This window comes from Panthera leo, chromosome A1 (genome assembly GCF_018350215.1).
Source record: "Panthera leo isolate Ple1 chromosome A1, P.leo_Ple1_pat1.1, whole genome shotgun sequence".
Classification (NCBI taxonomy): domain Eukaryota; kingdom Metazoa; phylum Chordata; class Mammalia; order Carnivora; family Felidae; genus Panthera; species Panthera leo.
This window is the reverse complement of record NC_056679.1, coordinates 164,414,814-164,438,680: the sequence shown is the minus strand read 5'-3', so window position 1 is coordinate 164,438,680 and position 23,867 is coordinate 164,414,814. Positions and strand designations below refer to the sequence as shown.

General features: G+C 33.9%; 1 non-coding gene across 1 annotated transcript; it reads right to left on the bottom strand.

Moving 5' to 3' along the window:
* Positions 1–22,222: 22,222 nt before the first annotated feature.
* Positions 22,223–22,328, bottom strand: LOC122203036. The gene has a single exon (XR_006195035.1). It is a non-coding gene; the product is annotated as a small nucleolar RNA snR87 (small nucleolar RNA).
* Positions 22,329–23,867: the final 1,539 nt, after the last annotated feature.

The following is a 23,867-nucleotide window of genomic DNA, read 5'->3' as shown; positions in this document are numbered from 1 at the left end:
CCTCCGTAGCGCCCATCACCATTTAATACATCCCTCCCCCATTCCAACACCCTACCAGCAGCCCTCAGTTTGTTCTCTGTATTTAAGAGTCTCTTAGGGTTTGTCTCCCTTTCTCTATTTATATTATTTTTGCTCCCCTTCCCTTACATTCATCTGTTTTGTTTCTTGAATTCCAAATATGAGTGAAATCAGAGGATATTTGTCTTCCTCTGACATTTTTCGCTTAGCATAATACCCTCTAGTTCCATCCACAATGTTACAAGTGGCAAGATTTCATTCTTGTTGATTGCCGTGTAATACACCACATCTTCTTTACCCATTCATCCATCGATGGACATTTGGGCTCTTTCCATACTTTGGCTATTATCGATAGTGCTGCTATAGCATTAGGGTGTATGTGCCCCTTCGAATCAGCACTCTCGTGTCTTTTGGATAAATACCTAGTAGTAAAATCGCGGGGTCATAGGGTAGTTCTATTTTTAATTTTTTGAGGAATCTCCATACTGTTTTCCAGAGTAGCTGCCCCAGTTTGCTTTCCCACCAGCAGTGCAAAAGAGATCCTCTTTCGCCGCATCCTTGCCAACATCTGTTGTTGCCCGAGTTGTTAATGTTAGCCATTCTGACAGGAGTGAGATGGTATCTCATTGTGGTTTTGATTTGGATTTCTCTGATGATGAGTGATGTTGAACATCATTTCATGTGTCTGTTAGCTATCCATATATCTTCTTCAGAAAAGTGTGTATTCACACCTTTCACCCATTTCTTCACTGAATTATTTGTTTTTGGGGTGTTGAGTTTGATAAGCTCTTTATAGATTTTGGATACTAATCCTTTATCTGATATCATTTGCAAATATCTTCTCCCATTCCATCAGTTGCCTTTTAGTTCTGCTCATTGTTTCCTTCACTGTGCAGATGATTTTTCTCTTAATGAGGTCCCAATAGTTCATTTTTGCTTTTGTTTCCCTTGCCTCCAGAGACATGTCAAATAAGAAGTTGCTGTGGCCAACATCAAAGAGGTTGTTGCCTGTTTTCTCCTCTAGGATTTTGATGGTTTCCTGTCTTACATTTAGGTCTTTCATCCATTTTGAGTTTATTTTTGTGTATGGTGTGAGAAAGTGGTCCAGGCTCATTCTTCTGCATGTGGCCATCCAGTTTTCCCAAAACCATTTGCTGAAGATACTGTTTTTTTTTTTTTCCATTGGATATTCTTTCCTGCTTGTCAAAGATCAGTTGGTCATACATTTGTAGGTTCATTTCTATGTTCTATATTCTGTTCCATTGATCTATGTGTCTTTTCTTGTGACAGTACCATACTGTCTTAATGATTACAGCTTTGTAATACTGCTTGAAGTCCAAAATTGTGATGACTCCAGCTTTGGTTTTCCTTTTCAGGATTGCTTTGGCTATTTTGGGTCTTTTTTGGCTTCATAGAAATTTTAGGATTGTTTGTTCTAGCTCTGTGAAGAATGCTGATGTTATTTTGATAGGGGTTATATTACTGGCCATGATTCTGACCATCTGTTCTTTTCAAAAGTATAACAGCATTATTACTAAGTTAGTTATTTTCATTAATTTCTTTTTAAATTTTTTTAATTTACATTTATTTACTTTTGAGAGACAAAGAGACAGAGCTCAAGTAGGGAGGGGCAGAGAGAGAATGAGACACAGAATCCGCAGCAGGTTCCAGGCTCTGAGCTGTCAGCACAGAGCCCGACATGGGGCTTGAACTCACAAACCATGAGATCATGACCTGAGCCGAAGTTGGACGCTTAACCAACTGAGCCACCCAGGTGCCCCTATTTTCATTAATTTCTGAAGACTCATTAATAACTTTTTGATATTTTATTTTTGGAGCAGTATATGAGCAGTCTACTTTTTGATTCTTTTCCTTTTTTTTAAGATCTAAATTCATCCTGTAGTTTTTTTTATTTTTTTATTTTATACACATTGGGATTCTCTCTTGCTTTCTGAAATGACATCCTTACTAATGGATATAGACATTTTAGTAACAAAAAAAAAAAAACATCTAGAAAAGTAGCTATAATTGATTTATAAAAAACCAATGTCATTCTTGTATTTCCAAAGAAGAAAAAAATTTGGGGGGGCTACTATTTTTTTGTTTCATTTTGCCTATTTGCTTACTTTTTCTCTGATTTTAGAGATTTGAATAGCTTATATTCTCTCTTACAGTTGATTTTTTCATGGAAAATGATAAAAATAAAATCACCTCTTATAGTTTTTTTTTTCCCCTTTTATCTCTACTTCCTATTATTCTGTGTTCAACAAGGTTCCTGTATTGGTTATTATATTCACCCAAAGATACAAAAGAAGAATTACTAATGGGGAACAGAGAACATCATAAAAAGATGTGATGAAGTTCTTGAGCTCTTGGACAGCAGGCAAACAGTAAGACAGTTTAATGGTCCTGAGTATTAGCTGGTTTCTGGCATAGAGACAGGTGGGAATAAAGTCAGATATATTAGCTTTTTACTCTTCATCCTAACTGGTTTTGTTCTCACTCACTTTTGTCCTCAATCAAGACCTGCAAATGGTATGTGAAACCTGTGTTCCATCGTGAGTGGCAGTAAATAGAACATTAAAAGAAAACAGAGTAACACATACTGCCATTTTCTAGGAGCATGGTCACGTAATATTATTTAACTTCTCTAAGCGTGAGTCTCCTCTCCTGTTAACTGGCATGATTATCAAGCTATTAATTCCTATTATACAGTAAGTAATCAATAAATATTGACCATTTTTTAAATTTCAGTTATATTCTATTATTGTTGTTATTATTAACATCAGAACCACAATTTGATTTTTCACTGAAGCCTAATTAACATAGTGTTATATTTTCAAGTGTACATAGTGTTATAGTTTCAAGTGTACATAATGATCCAACAATTCCACATATTACTCATTGCTCACTATGGTAATGTATAATCACCACCTGTCACCAAACAACATTATTACTATCTTATTGACCATGTTCCCTACACTATACCTTTCATTTCTGTGACTCATTTATAACTGTAAGGTTGTAACTCTGAATCCCCTTTATCTATTTCACCCTTCCCCAAACCAACCTTCCCTCTGGCAACCATCAATTTCTTCTCTGCATTTAAGAGAATGTTCTTTTCTTTCTTTCTTTCTTCATTTGTTTTGTTTCTTAAATTCCACATAAGAGTGAAATCAGATGGTATTTGTCTTTATCTGCATGACTTATTTCACTTAGCATCATGTCCTCCAAGTTCATCTAGGTTGTTACAAATGGCAAGATATCATTCTTTTTTATGGCTAAGTAATATGCCATTACACACACACACACACACACACACACACACACACATACACACGGCACTCTTCTTTAACCGTTCACCTACCTATAAGATATTTCAGTTTTTTCAATATATTAGCATTATAAATAATGCTTCAATAAACACAAGAGTGTCTATATCTTTTTGAATTAATGCTTTTGTTTTCTTTGGGTAAGTACCCCAGAGAATTATGGAATCATATGGTGTTTCTACTTTTAATTTTTGTTTTCCACAGTAGCTACATAGATTTACCTTCCAACCAACAGTGTATGAAGGTGTCTTTTTCTCCAAATCTTGTCCTTTTCATTCTAGCCATTTTCATAGGTATAAGATGATTATCTCAGTGAGATTCTGACTTGCATTTCCCTGATAATTAGTGATTTTGAGCACGTTTTCATGTGTCTGTTTGTCATATGTATTTCTTCTTTGGAAAAATGTCTACTCAGGTCCTCTGTACATTTTTAACTGGATTCTTTGTTTATTTGTTGGTTTGGTGTTGTGTTGTACAAGTTCTTTGATACTGAATTTTGAATATTTTGAATATTATCCCTTGTCAGATATATCTTTTACAAATATCCTCCCCCATTATGTTGTCTGTTGACATTATGTTGACATTGTGACAAGTATCTTCCCCATTATGTTGTCTGCAAAAGCTTTTTACGTTGGTGTAGTCCCAATAGTTTACTTTTGATGTTGTTTTCTGTGCCTCTGGAGACATGGAGACACGCCTATAAAAATGTTTCTATGGCTGATATCAAGAAACTGCTGCCTATGTTTTCTTCTGGAGTTTTATGGTTTCAGGTCTCATATTTAGGTTTTTAATCCATTTTGAGTTGATTTTTGTGTATTCTGAGAAAGTGGTCCAGGTTCATTCTTTTGTATCTAGGTGTCCAGTTTTACCACAACCATTTATTGAAAAGACTGTCTTTTCCCTATTGTATATTCTTACCTCTTTTGTCATAGATTAACTGGCCATAACAGGCACATGAAAAGATGTTCAACGTCGCTCCTTATCAGGGAAATACAAATCAAAACCACACTCAGATACCACCTCACGCCAGTCAGAGTGGCCAAAATGAATAAATCAGGAGACTGTAGATGCTGGAGAGGATGTGGAGAAACAGGAACCCTCTTGCACTGTTGGTGGGAATGCAAATTGGTGCAGCCGCTCTGGAAAGCAGTGTGGAGGTTCCTCAGAAAATTAAAAATAGACCTACCCTATGACCCAGCAATAGCACTGCTAGGAATTTATCCAAGGGATACAGGAGTACTGATGCATCGGGGCACCTGTACCCCAATGTTGATAGCGGCACTCTCAACAATAGCCAAATTATGGAAAGAGCCTAAATGTCCATCAACTGATGAATGGATAAAGAAATTGTGGTTTATATACACAATGGAATACTACGTGGCAATGAGAAAAAATGAAATATGGCCTTTTGTAGCAACATGGATGGAACTGGAGAGTGTGATGCTAAGTGAGATAAGCCATACAGAGAAAGACAGATACCATATGGTTTCACTCTTATGTGGATCCTGAGAAACATAACAGAAACCCATGGGGGAGGGGAAGGAAAAAAAAAAAAAAAAGAGGTTAGAGTGGGAGAGAGCCAAAGCATAAGAGACTGTTAAAAACTGAGAACAAACTGAGGGTTGATGGGGGGTGGGAGGGAGGGCAGGGTGGGTGATGGGTATTGAGGAGGGCACCTTTTGGGATGAGCACTGGGTGTTGTATGGAAACCAATTTGACAGTAAATTTCATATATTAAAAAAAAAAAATCAAATCACTATGATATACACCTGAAACTAATAGAATAATGTACATCAATCATACATCAATAAAAAAAGAATCAATGAGAAAAAAAAAAAAAAGATTAACTGGCCATATAAGCATGGTATTTATGAGCTCTTTATCGTGTTCCATTGATCCTATGTGCTGATTTTTGTGTCAGTACTATATTGTTTTGATTACTACACCTTTGTAATTTATCTTGAAAAGTGGGACTGTGATACCTCCAGCTTTGTTCTTTCTCAAGATAGCTTTGCTTATTCAGGGTCCTTTGTGGTTCCATACAGATTTTATTATTTGTTCTAGTTCTGTGAAAAATGCTGTTGGTATTTTGATAGGAACTGCATTACATCTGTAGATTGTTTTGGGTAGTATGGACATTTATCAATATTTGTTCTTTCAGTCCATGAACATCAGATATATTTCCATTTGTTTGCATCACCCTTGTCTTTTTTCACCATTGTTTTATAGTTTTCAGAGTACAGGTTTTTCACCCCCTTAGTTAAGTTTATTCTTAGATATTTTATTCTTTTTGGTGAAGTTGTTAATGTTAAGAGAATGTTCTTTTCTTTCTGATAGTTTGTTATTAGCGTATAGAAATGGAACAGATTTCTATATATTAATTTTGTGTCCTGTGACAGTAGTGAATTCATTTATCAGTTCCAGTAGTTTTATGGTTGAATATTTACAATTTTCTATATATAGTATTAAGTCATCTGGACATAGTGACAGTTTTACTTATTCCTTACCAATTTGGATGTCTTAATTCTTTTTCTTATCTGCTTACTCTGGCTAGGACATCCAGTACCATGTTGAATAAAAGTGGTGAGAGAGAACATCCTTGTCTTGTTCCTGATCTTAGAGGAAAAGCTCTTAGTTTTTCACAATTGAGTATGATTCTGGGTGTGGGTTTTTCATATGTGGTCTCTACCATGTTGTGATATGTTCCCTCTTAACCTACCTTGTGACGAGTTTTTATCATGAACAGAAATTGTACTTTGTCAAATGCTTTATCTGTTCCTACTATGTTTTTTTTTTAATCCCTTCTCTTGTTAATATGATGTGTCACATTAGTTGATTCGCAACTGCTGAATGACCCTTGCATCCCTGGGATAAATCCAACTTGGTCATGGTGAATGATTTTTTTTAATGTATTGTTGAATTTGGTTTGCTAAAATTTTATTGAGGATTTATCCATCTATGTTCATCAGAGATTGTGGCCTGTAGGATTATTTTCTGTAGGATCTTTTTGAATGGTTTCAGTATAAGGGTAATACTAACATCAAAGAACAAATTTGGAAGTTTTCCTCCCTCTTCTGTTTTTTTTTTTTTTTTTTTTTTTTTTTTTTGAATAGTTTGAATAGAATACATATTAACTTTTCTTTAAATGTTTTAGGGCTGTTATTTTTTTAAGTTTATTTAGTTATTTATTTTTGAGAGAGTGTGTATGCATGAGCAGAGGAAAGGCAGAGAGAGAGGAAGAGAGAGGGAATCGTAAGCAGGCTACATGTTGCCAGCACAGAGCTCGACAAGGGGCTTGAACCCATGAACCGTAGATCATGACCTGAGCTGAGATCAAGAATCAGAAGCTTAACTGACTGAGCCACCCAGGCACCTCCAAAGACTTTTCTTTTAAATTAGGTGTACTGTTGTAGTTAGTGAAGACTTAACAGGTTGGTTGTGACTCCCAATATTTATTATCAATTATTATAAATAGTATTTACTAATTTAGGGGTTATTTTAGTGCTTAGGGAGGTCATTGTTTCTTAAAATAGAAACTACTTAATATAAAGTTTTGTTTCTCCAAAATCTGGTGATTTATTTAAATCTTACAACTAGTTATTTAAATAAATTTCAGTGTCTTCTCTATAAAAATAAAAGTGATATTCATCCTCTGTCTCTTTTATTCAGATTGTTTAGAAGCCTCTTTTTAACTTTAGGAACTGGTATATTCTTTCCAGAATCAGTAGACTCACTTATGTAATTTTGCCCTTCTACAAACCTTCTGGATGAGCAGTGGAAAACTGTCCAACTGATGATTTCAGCTTCAAGTTTTTCTTCTGGTTTACAAAGCTATTTCCCTATCACCTGGCATCATTCACATTACATTTCCTAATTCTTGGACTATCGCTGTAATATCAGTGTGATCTCCCACTTCTAATGTCACTTTCCAGACTTCATGCTAACCCAAGCAGTAATACTACAATTCCATAGATGAGCAAATGGAGAGTACTCAGGTTATTTAACAGCTAGTGAGCTACAAATCCAAGATGGAATCAAGTCCTAACTTCACAGGCAGCACTTTTATCCATGTTACTAATCCTCTCCCATTAAAGTCTATGATACTCAAAGCCCTGTATGAATTGGCTCCAAATGTTTTTTTTTTTTCCTTCCAACTTTAATTTCAGTATGTGAATTTGTATTTTTTTATATTTTAGTTCAAAGTGAAATGCTAATCCTTGAGCACCTTTCTGATTTCTTCTTACATTACTCTACTATCATCATTTAACTCACCTTTTATTGTCCTTCTTCACATTCCCTAACTTTTAGAATCATTCTCACATGGGACATTTCATAAATTGTTTCTTCAATGAAAGACTGACTGCTTTCCTTCTAAGAATTAGTAACTTTTACTGTTCCTTAGTACTTTCTTTTATAGTAACCTATATTAGATTTATTCATATACAAATCTTCTTTCCCCTAAAACAACTCATACAGTACTGTAGAGATATAACTTAATCGTATGTGTACCTAACTTTGTTAATTATCAGAGTGCCTGACACAGAATGGGCATTCAACAGGTTAAGTTTTCTTGATGTAACCAAAGCAAAATATCACATTAGTGCCCACTGGGACTAGAACTGAGGACTTCCTATACCAGATTCTTCTTTACCTGTACCCTGCCTTGCAAAGTTATTACTAACTTTTTATATAAGTTCAATGTGATTAACTTTATAGACAATTAGTAAAATTGATAGAAATTATGAAATAAATACTATCCCATAATATGTAATACCTAGCTCTATTATTTAACATGAATACTATTTTCCCTTCTACATCCTTTCAGAAGAAAGACAGTGGTCCCTGATTATTTCAGAAATCATTATCCAGTTTGTAATTTATCCAGGTCATTGACGTCTACTCCCTTCTGCTGAATGACTTTTGCCCATTTCTCCCTTCATTAACACAATGAAGTTCAGAAAAACAAAAAATCATGTACTTCAAAACATTCAATTTTGCTTTTTCGAGTAGAATAAATAGTAAAGGACAAATTTCAATTATTTGTCAAAATAATGCTGAGAATTTTTAGTGTTCCATCTCTTCATTAATACAGTTAACTGACAGGTGACTGTACATTTGGTATTAAAAATAAATCACCATTCTTTATTGCAGCTCCAGCAGAAATACTGTTCATTTTGATGACTGGTTATTTGTAAGAGTAATCAACACGCATGTGCCAAAAGCTCTATAAATTACTGTGATATTCTTAAGTATATAAGAACTATAAATATGAAAGCTGTGTCCAATCACAATACTCCTCAGTGACAAGATTTTACCTTAACAGCTGAAGAGTCTGTCTTCCCAGTTGTCTTAGTAAAATGAATATTACTTAAGGCAATGACCTACTATATACACAAGTTTCATTAAATATGTGGTGTAATACCCTGATTGTCCCACAGAGTATGAAGTGAGCCCTGGGAGAGAATGAAAAAGTTAATTAGGTAAAATCCAATGGGATCTCTTAGGTAAGTCTTTAATGTTCAGTTCATTATACTCCAATGACACCTAATATCAAACTATATACAGAAAGAAAAAAGAAAGTTCAAAGATCTGATGCCTAGTACAAGGAGACACGTTCAAATAAGCACTGTCAGTGGCACAAAAGGTAGCTCAGCTGTGTAAAAGAAAGAAATTGAATGATGGATATTTGTCCTGACTAGCTCTAAAATCTTTTCATTTTAATAAAAGTAGTTCCCTCACAAAAAAAGCAGCACTTCTAACCAATGTTATTATCAGAAAATTAGTGATTTTACTCAAATGCAGATGCCTAATAAATATGTAAAAACCTAAAGAAGATGTGGAGAAATGCACCATTTCCCAAAATATCAGTACGTAAAAATGCATAAAGAGCACATCAGATAATACAATTAAATCTAATTTAAACCACTTAGAGAATGTATAAGTTGGATAGGGGAGAACAAAGAAAACCATTTAAACAAGTAACTATGGATTTAGAACTGGAATACAGTAGCCATACTTTTGCCTGAACTTCTGCAAACTCTTTCATATTATTACTGGGACCTACCCCTCCTTCTGGCAGGCCTATGAAGTAATGCTCTTCCTCTTCTGCCACACAGGAGTCGCTAGACAGACCCATCCTAGTGAATAAGAGCACTCGATTTATGTGACTTAACAGAACCAATTAAAATCCTTTACCTGGAATTGAAAGTGCACATTTTTCCCAGATTCATTGAGATATAATTGACATATAACAGTATATAAGGTTAAGGTGAACAACATGTTGATTTGATACACTTGTATACTGAAAAATGATTACCACCTTAGTTTTAGCTAATACCTCCCTCACGTCATATAATTACCAATTCTGTGTGTGTGTGTGTGTGTGTGTGTGTGTGTGTGTGTGTGTGTGTGGCGAAAACACTTAAGGTCTACTCTCTTAGCAACTTTCAATTATATAATACAGTATTATTAACTCTAATTGTCATGCTGTACATTAGATCCCCAGAACTTTTTCATCTTACAAAGGAAAGTTTATACATTTTGACCAATATCTCCCCATTTCTGTCACCACTGCCACCATACCCCCCAGACCCTGGTATACACCATTCTACTTTCTGTCTCTATGAATTTTTTTTCAGATTCCACATATAAATGATATCATACAGCATTTGTCTTTCTCTATACGACTTATTTCACTTTGCATAATGCTTTTAATTTTAAGATCTATTTAGATTATCACAAATGCCAAGATTTCCTTCTTTCTTGTAGTTGAATAATATTCCATTGTATAGCTATATATCCAGAAGTGAGATTGATGTATCATAAGGTAATTTTAATTTTTTAATTTTTGAGGAAATTTCATACTATTTTCCATGGTGGCTACACAAATTTACATTACTACCATAAATATGCAAGGGTTATCTAACTTCTATATCCTCACAATTTATTATCCTTTATCTTTGTTGATAACAGCAATCCTAACAGGTATGAAGTGATACCTCACTGTGGTTTTGTTTTACATTTCCCTGATGATTAGTGAAGGTGAGCACGTTTTCAGATACCTGTTGTCCAGGTGACTATCTTCTTTGGAAAAATGTCCATTCTGTCCCTCTGCCCATTTTTTAATTAGAATGTTTTTGTTTTCTACTTAGTTGTATAAGCTATTTACATATTTTATTGAATATTAACTCCTTATTATATATATGGTTTGCAAATATTTTATCCTATTCCAGAGGTGCCTTTTCATTTTGTTTCTTTTGCTGTGCACAAACTTTTCAGTTTGATTTAATCTCACTTAATAATTTTTGCTTTTAGTTGCTTTTACTTTTGGTGTCATATCCAAAAAAAATCCATGTTAAGATCAAAGTCAATGAGCTTTTTCTTTATATACTCCTCCAGGCGCTTTATGGTTTCAGATTTTATGTTAAAGTCTTTAACTACTTCAAGTTCATTATTGTGAGTAGTGTTAAAAAGAGGTCCAGTTTCATTCTTCTTCATGGCTACACAGTTTTCCCAGCCCTATTTATTGAAGAAACTATCCTTTCCCCATTGGGTCTCTTGTCAAATATTAGTTGACCATATATGGAAAATTTATTTGTGCATTCCTTATTCCCTTCCATTGGGCTATGTGTCTATTTTTCATGTCAGTACCACATTGCTTTGATTACTATAGCTTTGTAGTATGGTTTGAAATCAGGAAGTGTGATGTCTCTAGCTTTGTTCTTTCTCAGGGATGCTTTGGCTATTTGAAATCTTTTGTTGTTCCATACAAATTTTAAAATTATTTTGTCTATTTCTGTGAAAAATGTCACTAGAATTTTGATAAGGATTTTCCTGGACATACAGATGTCTTTAAGTAATATGGACATTTTAACAATATTAATTCTTCTGATGTATAAACATGGGTTACCTTTCCATTTGTCTGTGTCTTAATTTTTGAGGAAATTTCATACTGTTTTCCATGGTGGCTACACCAATTTACATTACTACCATCAATACACAAGAGCTATCTTTCCATTTGTCTGTGTCATCCTCAATTTCCTTTATTAAACTCTTATAGTTTTTAGTGCACAGATTTTCATTTTCTTGGTTAAATTTATTTCTAAGTATTTTATTGTTTCTGATGCTGCTGTGAATGAAGTTTTTCTTCTTTTCCAGATATTTCATTCTTACTGTGTAGAAACACAGCTGACTTTTTTTACATTGATTCTATATTATGCAACTCTACTGAATTTGTTCAGCTTTTTGGTGGAGTCTTTAGGATTTTCTATATATAAGAGCATATCACCTGCAAAGAAAATTTTACTTCTTCCTGTACTATCTGAATGCGTTTTATTTTCTTTATTGCCTAACTGATCTGGCTCCAGTACTATGTTGAAGGGAGTGATGATAGTTATCTTGTTTCTGATCTTAGAGGAAAGGCTTTTAACCTCTCACTACTAAGTATGATGTTAGCTGTGGTCTAGTCATATTGACCTTTACAATGTTGAAATATGATGTTTTTATACCCAATTTGTTGAGCATTTTTATCATGAAATGTGTATTTTGCCAAATGGTTTTGTGTAGCTATTGACATTATCATGATTTTTATCTTTCATTCTATTAATGTGGTGTATATTTATTGATTTGCATATATTGAACTATCTTTGCATCTCAGTGGCAAGTTCTGCTTGATCATGATGTCAGCTCCTTCTAATGTGCTGTTGAACTTAGTTTGTTAATATTTTGTTGAGAATTTCTAGATCTAATTTCACCAGAAATCTTGGTCTATAGTTTTCTTTTTGTGTGGTGTTCGTATGTGTTTTTGGTATCTGGGTAATGCTGGCCTCATAAAATGAGTCTGAAATATTCCCTCTCTTCAATTTTTTGAGGGGGAAGAGTGTGAGCAGGACTCGCATTAATATTCTTAAATGTTTGGTGAAATTCACCAGTGAAACCATCTGGTCCTAAGGTTTTCTTTGTTGGAAAGTTTTTGAATTACTGAGTGAATCTTCTTATTTGTTGTTTGTGTGTTCAGATTTTCTATTTCTTTATGATCAAGCCGTGGTTCTAAAAATTTATCCATTCCTTCTAGGTTACAAAATTTGCTGCACAAAATTGTTCATAGTTTCTCACAATCCTCCGTATTTGTGTTATCAGAAACAGTCTCTTCCATTTCTGATTTTATTTACTTCAGTATCCCCTCTCTCTCTTCTATGTTTAATGTCTGTCAACATTTTTACCTTAAAAAAAACTGCTGTTGGGGCGCCTGGGTGATTCAGTTAGTTAAGCATCTGACTTCAGCCCAGAGCATGCTTTTGTGGTTCATGAGTTCAAGCCCTGTGTTGGGCTCTGTGCTGACAGCTTGGAGCCTGGAGCCTGCTTCTGATTCTGTGTCTCCCTCTCTTTCTCTGCCCTTGCCCCACTCATACTCTCTGTCTCTCTCTCTCAAAAATAAAAATAAACGTTAAAAAAAAAAAACCCGCTCTCAGTTTTGTTTTTCTTCCCTATTTTTTGTCTCTATTTCATTTTGTGTGTGTGTATGTGTGTGTGTGTGAATATGCACACAATTTTAATGAAACCTCTTTGAATTTCAGGCATTAACAGCCACAGAAGCCTGAAATCTTAGCATTCATCTTTGCTAGCAAATGAAAGGGACATGCCTAGAATCAGTAGGCATAATATTCAATGGTATGAGACTAATTCTAGTTCAAAGGGTTCCATGCCTACCTTTGAAATTAGCAATTATGTGAGCCCATATAACTCCTCACTGATTAACTCCTCTGCTTTGAGAGGGTTTGTTCTCATGCAACCAAAGTACAGTTGTCCACATGCATGTACGAAGAGGAAATGCAAAGGTAGCTAAAGCTGGTAAAGACATAGGGTGTCAGAATGGATAAAAAATAAGGCCCATCTAGACCATCTAGATGCTGCCTACAAGAGACTCATTTCAGACCTAAAGACACCTGCAGATTGAAAGTGAGGGGACAGAGAAATATTTAACAAGCAAATGAACATGAATATAAAGCTGTAACAGCGTTACTTGTATCAGACCAACTAGATTTTAAACCAAAGACTGTTAACAAGAGATGAAGGACACTATATCATAATAAAGGGGACTATCCAATAAGGTCTTAAATATATATTTTAAAACATAAACAAAAAACATAAGATAAAAACCACCTATAATTTTATTACCTAATGAAGCTACTTGTCATTCATTGATGTATCTACATATATCCATTCATATAAGTAACCACACTCCTATTTTGGGATATTTAGAAAGCCTTCAGTTTCACTATTAAAAGTAGTATTGCAGTAAAGGTGCTTTATTCTTGTTAATTTCCTTGAAGTTGATTCCTAAAAGACAAATAGTTAAGTCAAGTATGAAAGTTCCTTTGATTTATAGTTTGAAAGATGAAAATGACATAGCATTATCACAGTTTTCTTTTTCTTTACTTATTTATCCAGGTTAAATATTTTTATGTATTTGCTGGATAATTACTCCCTTTATCATCATACCATTTTTTTTCTCCTAGATTGTATTTTTCCTTTTTCTCGTATGAAGCATCTCTTAATATATTTAAGATACTGACTTTTGGTCTATTATATATGTTTTCTGTATGGTTTCTTTTGCCTTTTTATTCATAATTAGTTTTCATAAAGAATAATTTAAAATTTTAATTTGCCACATTAGAGTACATGAGCAAAATTCATGGCTATAAAGATAAAATGAAATAATGAACAGAATCAGAGGGGAACAAAAGGATGATCCTATGATGCTTAGAGAAAATACACAGGAAAATGACCTGAAATAACACCAAGTTAGCTTGGGGCACTGGGTAGTACCACAGGTACTGTAGAGTAACTGAAGAGAAAAAAGATGAAGCTGTCCGACTTGTGACTATTTTGAAGTAAATGTGACTTTTTTTTTAATGCGGAAAAAAAAAATAATATAACTGAATTACTGAATTAAAGAAAAATTTTATTTCCTGTTCCTTTTCCCTCTTCCCCAGCTTCTTCCCTCCTCTACCTCCTCTCATTTCCCTGACTTTTCTCATTCATCCCCTCTACCCCTTCTACTCCTACTGCTCCCTCTTCACCCCTCCTTTATTATCCCCTTAAAAGTCTTTGCATAATATACTGTGTATTGCCACAGCTCTAAAAATAAGTACTGCATATCATGATTTTATAAAAATGTTTGCTTTACAGTATTTCATCAATGTAGCATAGATATGAACTCTTTCTCTTATAAAATGCATGAAGGGGAGAACTGAATAATCCTGAGTTTTCTTATAGAGGTAGAACTAGATTCTTGGCAATTTTTGTCTTAATTCATTGCTCCTATTAAAAACTTGGATGCTTTTTACACAAATTTCTCACCTTTATCCTGTTCTAATACGCATTCTTGTTTGTTAATTGTCTTTAATGTAAATGTTGGCACAGTCTACTCTAGTAGAAACTATGTATGTATATAGATTCATTCTTCTAAAGCCTTTCCTATAAAGAAAAACCCAATTAAAGACAATATATCTAATTTGATTCTATCTGACATGATTTCAGATGTTGCTCACAGGAGGTGAAAGCTTTGGTATGCTTCCAAAGTAAGTGTAGTAAATCCCTCTTAGAAAATTTATATTCCCTTGCTTTTGTACATTTCAATTTATGTCATTTAGAGTTGCTCTATATATTTCATTAGGGATGCTAATTGATCTCAACACATTATTTATAAAAAACACCTTTAGCCTACAAAGTTCCATTGTAATTACTTATTAAGATGTTATTTGCATTGTTCAAAGCACCTTAACTGGTACAAACTAAAATAGAAATCTAATTTATTCTTCCATAAGGCTTAGTTAATTCTTAATTCCTACAAGAGTATTTTAATCTTCCAGAGCAGAGACACCTTTCTAGAATATTATATATAAGGAATATTGTTCTGTGTTTGTGAACGTCGGTTGACAGCATTTCTGTCAGTATTATTTAAAAAGTTTTCAGAGTATAATTGACTTTACTGTCAAAAATGTTTTCAGGGAAAATGACAGAAATGTCTCAGGGTCAAAGAAATGATATACTCTTTTAAAAATCAGAAGGATATGGCTCTAATCATAAAGACATTTAAATGTAAGTTGTCTAATTCATGATAAAAATACAGGAATTATTCAGTTCTCAGTTTTCATGCCAGTAAGAGTGGGAGAGGTGAAGAATAAGATGATATTCATTAGGAGAAACAAACAGCATCAATCCTAAGAATTCACTGGCATTGGAATTAAGTTTGCATACCGTTCTGACACTTAATGGTTCTGTGACTTGATAAAATTTATTTCATGATCTAAGCTTAAGTTTCATTTGTTTAAAAATGTTTATTCTTTTTTGAGAGAGAGTGTGAGTGGTGGAGGGGCAGAGAGGGCGGGGGGGGGGGGGCGATGCGGGGCAGAGGATCCAAAGTGGGTTTAGCACTGATATCAATGAGCCTGATGCAGGGCTTGAACTCCTGAACTGAACTGTGAGATCATGACCTGAGCTGAAGTCAGACGCTCAAATAACTGAGCCACCTGGGCACCCCTGAAGTTTTTTGTTGTTTTTTTTTAAATAGTAATAGTGCCCTCTGTCTCTTAAAGGGATGTATTGAATGCTTAATGAATAACATCCTTTAAAAATTAGTACTATGTCTGGGATACGATAAATTTACAATAAGTGATATCTATCACTTAATACTTTCATTCTATATCATTTCATCTATAAAATATTTTTTTAAAAATATGACCAAATTATTGATTACTCTTACTTGTAGTCCTTTAAACAGGAATTTATTAATGAATAATCCAAGCTGCTTAACATCTTCAAAAACTATTTAACATGACTATAAATTCTAAACTATGTAAAACTAGATTATGTTCTAGAATCTGTGTTTTCATGTTCTATGTCACCAACCTAATGAACAGTTTGATTATTTGCATTTTATAGAAAATAAGAACATAAATGTTCTTATTTATTGGATGTGACTTTATTATTGCGACCTAGAGGTAGAACTAAGCAGGGATAAAACTTTCTAGCTATATGAGTAGCTTAGTGATGCTCTCCAATGTTAAAATTATCAAGTCATATCCTACAGCTAAGTTCATTCAAAGACAGTACTCAAGAGGACACTAAAATTCATTCATTTTGGTGGGGATGTTGTCAATGGTCTTAAAAATCAGATATTTCTCACAGAAGTACTAAATTTTTCTAAAACCTAAGTTGGCTGCCTGTCAATACTCATCATTTTAGACCAAAGTCTCTTTTGTACTAGCCAGTGCAACCTGTTGGGGTTTCAACTTTCTAAGTTCACAAGTTATTATGAAGTTACTACTGGAAGAAAATATCAAACCTCCTTTTGGGGGATCTTAAGGTCAACTCTCTCTTAAAAAATTATTTATTATGGAAGAAAGAAAGGAACTGGATTCCTAAACTTGAATAAGTATCACGTGGCCTTTAGGGCACATGTAACCTACTTAATCAACAATACATTGACTAGCAGGAGCACAATGGTGCCATCAACCGAACACAGTCTTCCAATCACGAGTCACCTGTAACTTGCTCAGAAAGACAGCCACAAATGTGTGAACTATTTCGTCTTCCTTTTTTACTAAGTTTTTTTCCTCTGTATATAAGAACATCAAAAGCAAGGCACTTAAAAATACATACCATTAAAATGCTTATATTTTACAGGGTGGCATTCTTAGTAATGAGGCAGTAGTGAGGTATTTTGAGGATCCTCTGTTACCTATTTCTCTGGCACTGCTGTAAACTGAGTGTTTATGCCCCCACTCCCACCACTCCTCCCAAATTTATTGTTGAAATCTAATCCCAGTGTGACGGTATTTTGGAGGTGCAGCCTTTGGGAGGTGATAAGGCCATGAAGGATTAGTGAGTACTCTTATAAAAGGGACTGTATAGAACTCTCTCTCCCCTTCCACTAAGTGAGGACAAAATGAGAAGACAGCCATCTATGAACCAGGAAGCTGGCCTTTATTAAGACACTGAATCTACCAGCACCATGATGTTGGAATTCCCAGCTCCAGAACTGTGAGACATAAACTTCTGTGGTTTACAAGCCATCCAGTCTGTGGTATTTTGTCATAGCATCCTGAAAGGACTAAGACAGGTACTTTTGTATAATCTATCTTTAGCCCTTTGAGGTAGGTATCACTATTCATGTTGTCACTGGAATCACTGAGGCACATATTACTAACTAGCTTAGGTTGAAGTTCCAGGAACTTAATTATTTCTCTTCTTTTTTTCTTTTCTTTTCCTTTCTTTTGTTCTTTTCTTTTCTATTCTTTCCTTTTCTCTTTTCTCTCCTTCCTTCCTTCCTTTCTTTAAAGTAGGCTCCACACCCAACATGGGGTATAAACTCTCAACCTTGACATCAAGAGTCAGATGCTCTACCGACTGAGTAAACCAGATGCCCCAATTTCTTAACCTTGATCCTGTACTTTTTTGTAATATATAATAATACTTAAAGAATCCTTCAAAAAGGATTTTTTGAATGTCAGTGAGGTATACTAAAATGGGCATAAATGTTGGAAATTAATTTTGTCAAAGATTTCTTACATATCCATATACATGACATTTTATAATTTTGCATTTCTCATAGATTAATTCTATATTTTACAAGTATTAAAGACAGACTTTATAAAAATAGCATGTGTACCTTTAACATATTAACATACATATTCCATATTTTTAATTACTTGGGTCTGGGGAAACACTTCAAATCTATGTAAGACCTACTATATCAGATACAATCCCTAGTAACTAACTTAGAATGAACTGCTTAGTAACCAAACTTCTCCTTTCTAAGGACCCTGTGTTTCATAACACTTGTCCTCTCAGTTCTCTGTCTTCTCTTGGATTCTTGCCATTCACAGTGATTTCTCCACAGTTTTCTTAGGCTCCAAAGAATGAAATATTTCCCTTGGCTATTGTCTACATTCCTTAGGAGGTCACATTTGTGAGTACTCTCCCTAGGCCATTCAAGTAACTTGGACTCATTGTAATAGCAGCTGCTAATCAAACACAATGAAATCAAAACCTGGAATCAAAATGTGTTCTCCTGAGAGTATTGTGCATCTTTAAATCAGCTTCTGAAATAATGGAGAAAATCAAAAGGACTTATTACTTGATAACTATTTCAAAAGCAATTATTTTCCATTTAATCATTTAATTTTGAAAATAGCTTGAATTACATGCTTGTTGTGAATTTGAAATTACTGCTTCTCTTCAATTTGTCTGTGTAGAAATCTCAAGCCTATAACTAGGCACCATCTTATTCTAGCAAGAATCTCCTACCATATTGAAATAAAAGGCATTTCCTTAAAGTTGCAGCACTCATTCTCAATGAGAAAGAATACTGTGATTACTTCTTCAAGGAAGGAAGGTTTTTTTTGTTTTGTTTTGATTTTTTACCATTCAGATACAAATGTTGGTAGTATGTTTATACATCCTTGCCTTTAAAGCCTTTCTTAATTTAGGTACAAAAAAATCTTTCTACAATGGCCAGGAATATAACATGGATAAAGGGACTTTTTAACCTATTAAAGAAATATTTTTTTCCTGAAAATGAACTAATTAGAAACACTGTGCTTAGTATCCAAAGTCTATAAAGAACTTATCAAACTCAACACCCAAACAACAAATAATCCAGTGAAGAAATGGGCAAAAGACATGAATAGACACTTCTCCAAAGAAGACATCTAGCTGGCCAACCGACACATGAAACAATGCTCAACATCACTCATCATCAGGGGAATACAAATCAAAACCACCATGAGATACCGCCTCACACCTGTCAGGATGGCTAACATTAACAACTGAGGCAACAAAAGATGTTGGTGAGGATGCAGAAAAACAGGATCTCTTTTCCATTGTTGGTGGGAATGCAAGCTGGTGCAGCCACTCTGGAAAACACTATGGAGGTTCCTCAAAAAACTAAAAATAGAACTACCCTACGACCCAGCAATTGCACTACTAGGCATATATCCAAGGGATACAGGTGTGCTGTTTCGAAGGGACACATGCACCCCCATGTTTATAGCAGCACTATCAACAATAGCCAAAGTATGGAAAGAGCCCAAACGTCCATCGATGGATGAATGGATAAAGAAAATGTGGTGTGTGTGTGTGTATATATATATATGTATATATGTATGTATATATGTATATATATATACACATATACATATATATATACATATATATATATGTGTGTGTGTATACATGTATATATGTATATATATACATGTATATATATGTACATATACATATATATACATATATATATATACATACACACACACACACACACACACACACAATTACTCAGGAATCAAACAGAATGAAATCTTGCCATTTGCAACTACATGGATGGAACTGGAGGGTATTATGCTAAGTGAAATTAGTCAGAGAAAGATAAAAATCCTATGACTTCACTCATATGAGGACTTTAAGAGACAAAACAGATGAACATAAGGGAAGGGAAACAAAAATAATATAAAAACAAGGAGGGGGACAAAACAGAAGAGACTCATAAATATGGAGAACAAACTGAGGGTTGCTGGAGGGGTTGTGGGAGGGGGGATGGGCTAAATGGGTAAGGGGCATTAAGGAATCTACTCCTGAAATCATTGTTGCACTATATGCTAACTAATTTGGATGTAAACTTAAAAAAATAAAAAATAAAACAAGTTAAAATAAAATTAAAAAAAAAACACTATGCTATTCAAGGGACTTTGATAGTAATTAATCCTAAATCATCACTTTTTCTTTAGAAGTTATTCTATCTCATGAAATACAGAAAAGTGCATGACAATGTAATTTTTAAAACTGGTTTCTGAACTGAAAAAAGATATACAGCTTAGGAAGATGGTGCTTAAAATCTCAGTTTTTATTTTATGATGAACTTTGGTTATATAATTTGTTATTAAGTCTGAGTCAGCAGAGAGGTATTAAAATTAATAAGCATCACCACGGTGAGTGCTGTAGAAATGGGGCAGGAAGAATGGTACATCACCTAATGACTTTCTTGCCTCCCTGCCCTCAACACTTTCATACAGGTCAGGTTAAACCAAGTGATAGTTCCACAAAGGAGGGAGGAAATAACATAAAAGGGCTCCATTGTTCAGGGGTTATACTTTTACTTTTGCCTTTATTTTGTGACAAATGTAGAGTTACAGTGCATCAAGTTTTATTATCCTTGTTACTGTTAATTGTTGTTCTTGTATTAAGGGGTTACTGTACAAAAACAACTACATGATAGCAACTAAACATATAGGGCTCTTACACTCCGGACATTAGAAGATACTAGATAAAATGATATTCAGATAATTACAATTTACAATAAGTATAATAAATAGGAAAAAAAGAGGCCAACAAAAAAGAAGGGGAGAGAGGTGTTAATATCAGGTAGACTGAGATGGCCTCTCATGGAGGGCACATTTCAGATAAATCCTGATGAATAAGAAAGACCCAGACAAATGGTTACAGAGACACTTCTTATGCCTTGTTCCTAAGAACAGTGTGAGCAGTGTGAGGTTCCTAAGCCTATAGCCCCTGTGTTTTACTGAGGTTGGAGCAGCCATGCCTAAGGGTCCAATACACTCACAATTATTTACTTTGGATTTCTATCTTTAAGGGGTCTATTTTTAACACCTTGTGTGCTAAAAGTCTAACTCCTCTTGGTGTGGGACGGGGCAAATCTAGTTTCTCAAAAAGTTAGAAAACTTAATAAAGATAATCAATATCCAGGTCTCTAGGATATATAACGCATTACTGAATATGCCAGGGAGTCCTGCCATGAGTTCTCCTATTTTTAGTATTTCAGATTATAACCAAGTCTTTCGTATTTCAGATTATGTCAATCTACTTTGAAACAATGCACTCGTCGATTCCAATCTTCCTTTGCCCTCTTTCCTTATATTTTATCATGTGCATAAAGAAATAAAAGCTGCCTCCATGTTTTTTATTTATCTTAACTTCTTTCTGTCCATGATCATAATCATGATGAAGGCACCTAATATTTATTGAATGTTGGCTATGTACCAGGCATAGCTAACTACTTAGTAAGAATATCTCAATTATTCCTCATACAAATACTATGAAATCAGTCTTATTATTATACCTATTTAACGTATTAAGAAGTATATTAGGCATTCATTCAAAGTTGCCAGAGTTACCAAGCCAATGAAACGGGAATAAGACCTATCCATCTGATTCCAGAAGCTGTACCCAGGAAGGAGAATTGTGACATTTATCCAGACAGCATTTTCTAATAATACAGATTTTGAATAGGATTGAGTGGGATTCATATATATTCTCTATATTCTCTAAGGTCTTTTATGTCACAGAGAAAAATATGATTGGTATTGGTATCCAAATGAAAAGACCATGACAAACCACTACAGTCTCTTAAACTAGTTGAACAACGGGACCACCTTCTTGGAAAAGAAAGAGATGGCTTAGGCTTCTTAGGGAATCAGTAATTCATAAAGTAAAAAGCTCTGAAACTTATGCCAAGCTTGGCACTAAATTCTTCTTTGACAACCATAGAACAGAGGAATTGCAAGTTCTCTCCTGTTGCAACACTGCCAATGTCAAAACTGTCCACTATTCAAGCCTGCCAATCTTCCACAAAGCTCTCCATTCAGTTTTAGGGAAGAACATAGATGGTAATCAAATGTCTTTCATTCAAACAGCATTACAGCTGACACATGAAAAGATTCAGAAGAAAGGAAAAATAAACTGATTTCACAACTTCCATAGTCTTAACAAGAAACACTCATTGCTCAATCAAATACACATTCCCTATGGCCCTGACAGCCAGACTTTGAAAGAGTCACTACACATTTTTGTACAGCCTATTGAGATATAAATCTTCTTGCATGCTATTAAACACGTGAAAGTAACATGAGTTTTCTAATACTAATTAGTAAAGTGGAAAGTATATCATCATTAAAGGCCTCAGTGGACATAAAAAGTGATCAGAGAGGTTGTACATAGCATGGTGGTTGAGCATATGGATTCTGCAGTCAGAACTCCTGAATTTAAATCCCAGCTAAGCAGGTTTTACTAAATGTTCTAGAACTGCTATCTTTTATATTTTTTATTTAATGTATTTTTCACTAGTGACTGCAGGTTCTTGACACATAGCTCAATTGAAAAGGCTTCATTTTATGACTACATTGTCTCTTTTTTTCCCTCTGTACCTCCAGATGAACAAAGGGGATAATGTGGATTCTAAGTGAAAAAGTATAATTTAGATAGACAAAATCTGATTCAGAAAATTAGAATTTTGTGAAAATATGGGGACATAAAAATAAAAAAAATAAAAAACAGAGTCATTGTCAGGATAGACGTTATTCTATCCTTTCCTCATCCCTTGTCTCCAGATGTTTTCAACATACAGATACATATTATAGTTAAAAAAATAAAGGCTGGACTTACTATGCAAAAGCTAAACATATCTTTGTCAATGAACAAATCCAATAATCTACTTGCTTATGTATTATAAAATTAGCCTTTTTCTGTATAACAAACTATCTGTGTCATAACTTTAATAAGTGCCAAAAAATGCATGATTAAATTGTTGCTTAAATATTTGTCTTTTCTTATGTGAAGTCCTCAACACTGGCTAAAGAAAGATATTTTATCTAACATTACTTGAGTAATTCCATTTTAGCTAAACTAATTTAAAATGAAGCCTTCATTTGTATTAGCAGAGGCAGAATTGTGCTGAGATTCTAATGTTATTGATCTATGTGAAAATTACACTGTGAGGCTCTCCTTAATTGTATGTCAAAATCTAGTTGGCTGCAAAGAATATTTATTGTCAACTTCCACTACAAGATCAAGTTTTATTGCCAATATTAAATTCAAGCTAAATACAGAAATATATGTGACCTAAAAATAGGCCCATCATATATAACACATTAAGGTATGAATGCAAAATGTAAAAATTACTTTGACAGTATTCACTTTTGAGGCAGTCAGAGACAGTTACAATTTTTCACATTTGTCACAAAAATAATGCAGTTTATAGTTAAATGCAATAATATATAAGAAGTTATTATCCCTTTTTACTACAGCAAATATTATTGACTTAGGACTTCCTTAAGTAAATACCAATTCATGGGATTGTCATAAATATAATTATATTGTGAATTATATTTGTATTATAATTACATACAAATAATAAATATAAATTATTAATATAAATAATTTTACTTAAATTATAAGTATAATTTAAATATAAATTTATTTAAACATGTATTATAATTCTCATGTAGTTTAATTTAAACATAAATTTAGAAAGGTCTTTATATAAAAGGTATGTTTTCTAATTGTTATTACTCTTAACGCTTCTCTCATTTATTATTGCCTCCTAGTAAGGCAAGCATTACATTACTATGAAAACACATTGAGGTGTTGACACAATGCTACTAAAATATACTAAGTGTATCTCTCTTCAACTGGCACAGTAGCAAACTGTTTAAAGAAATA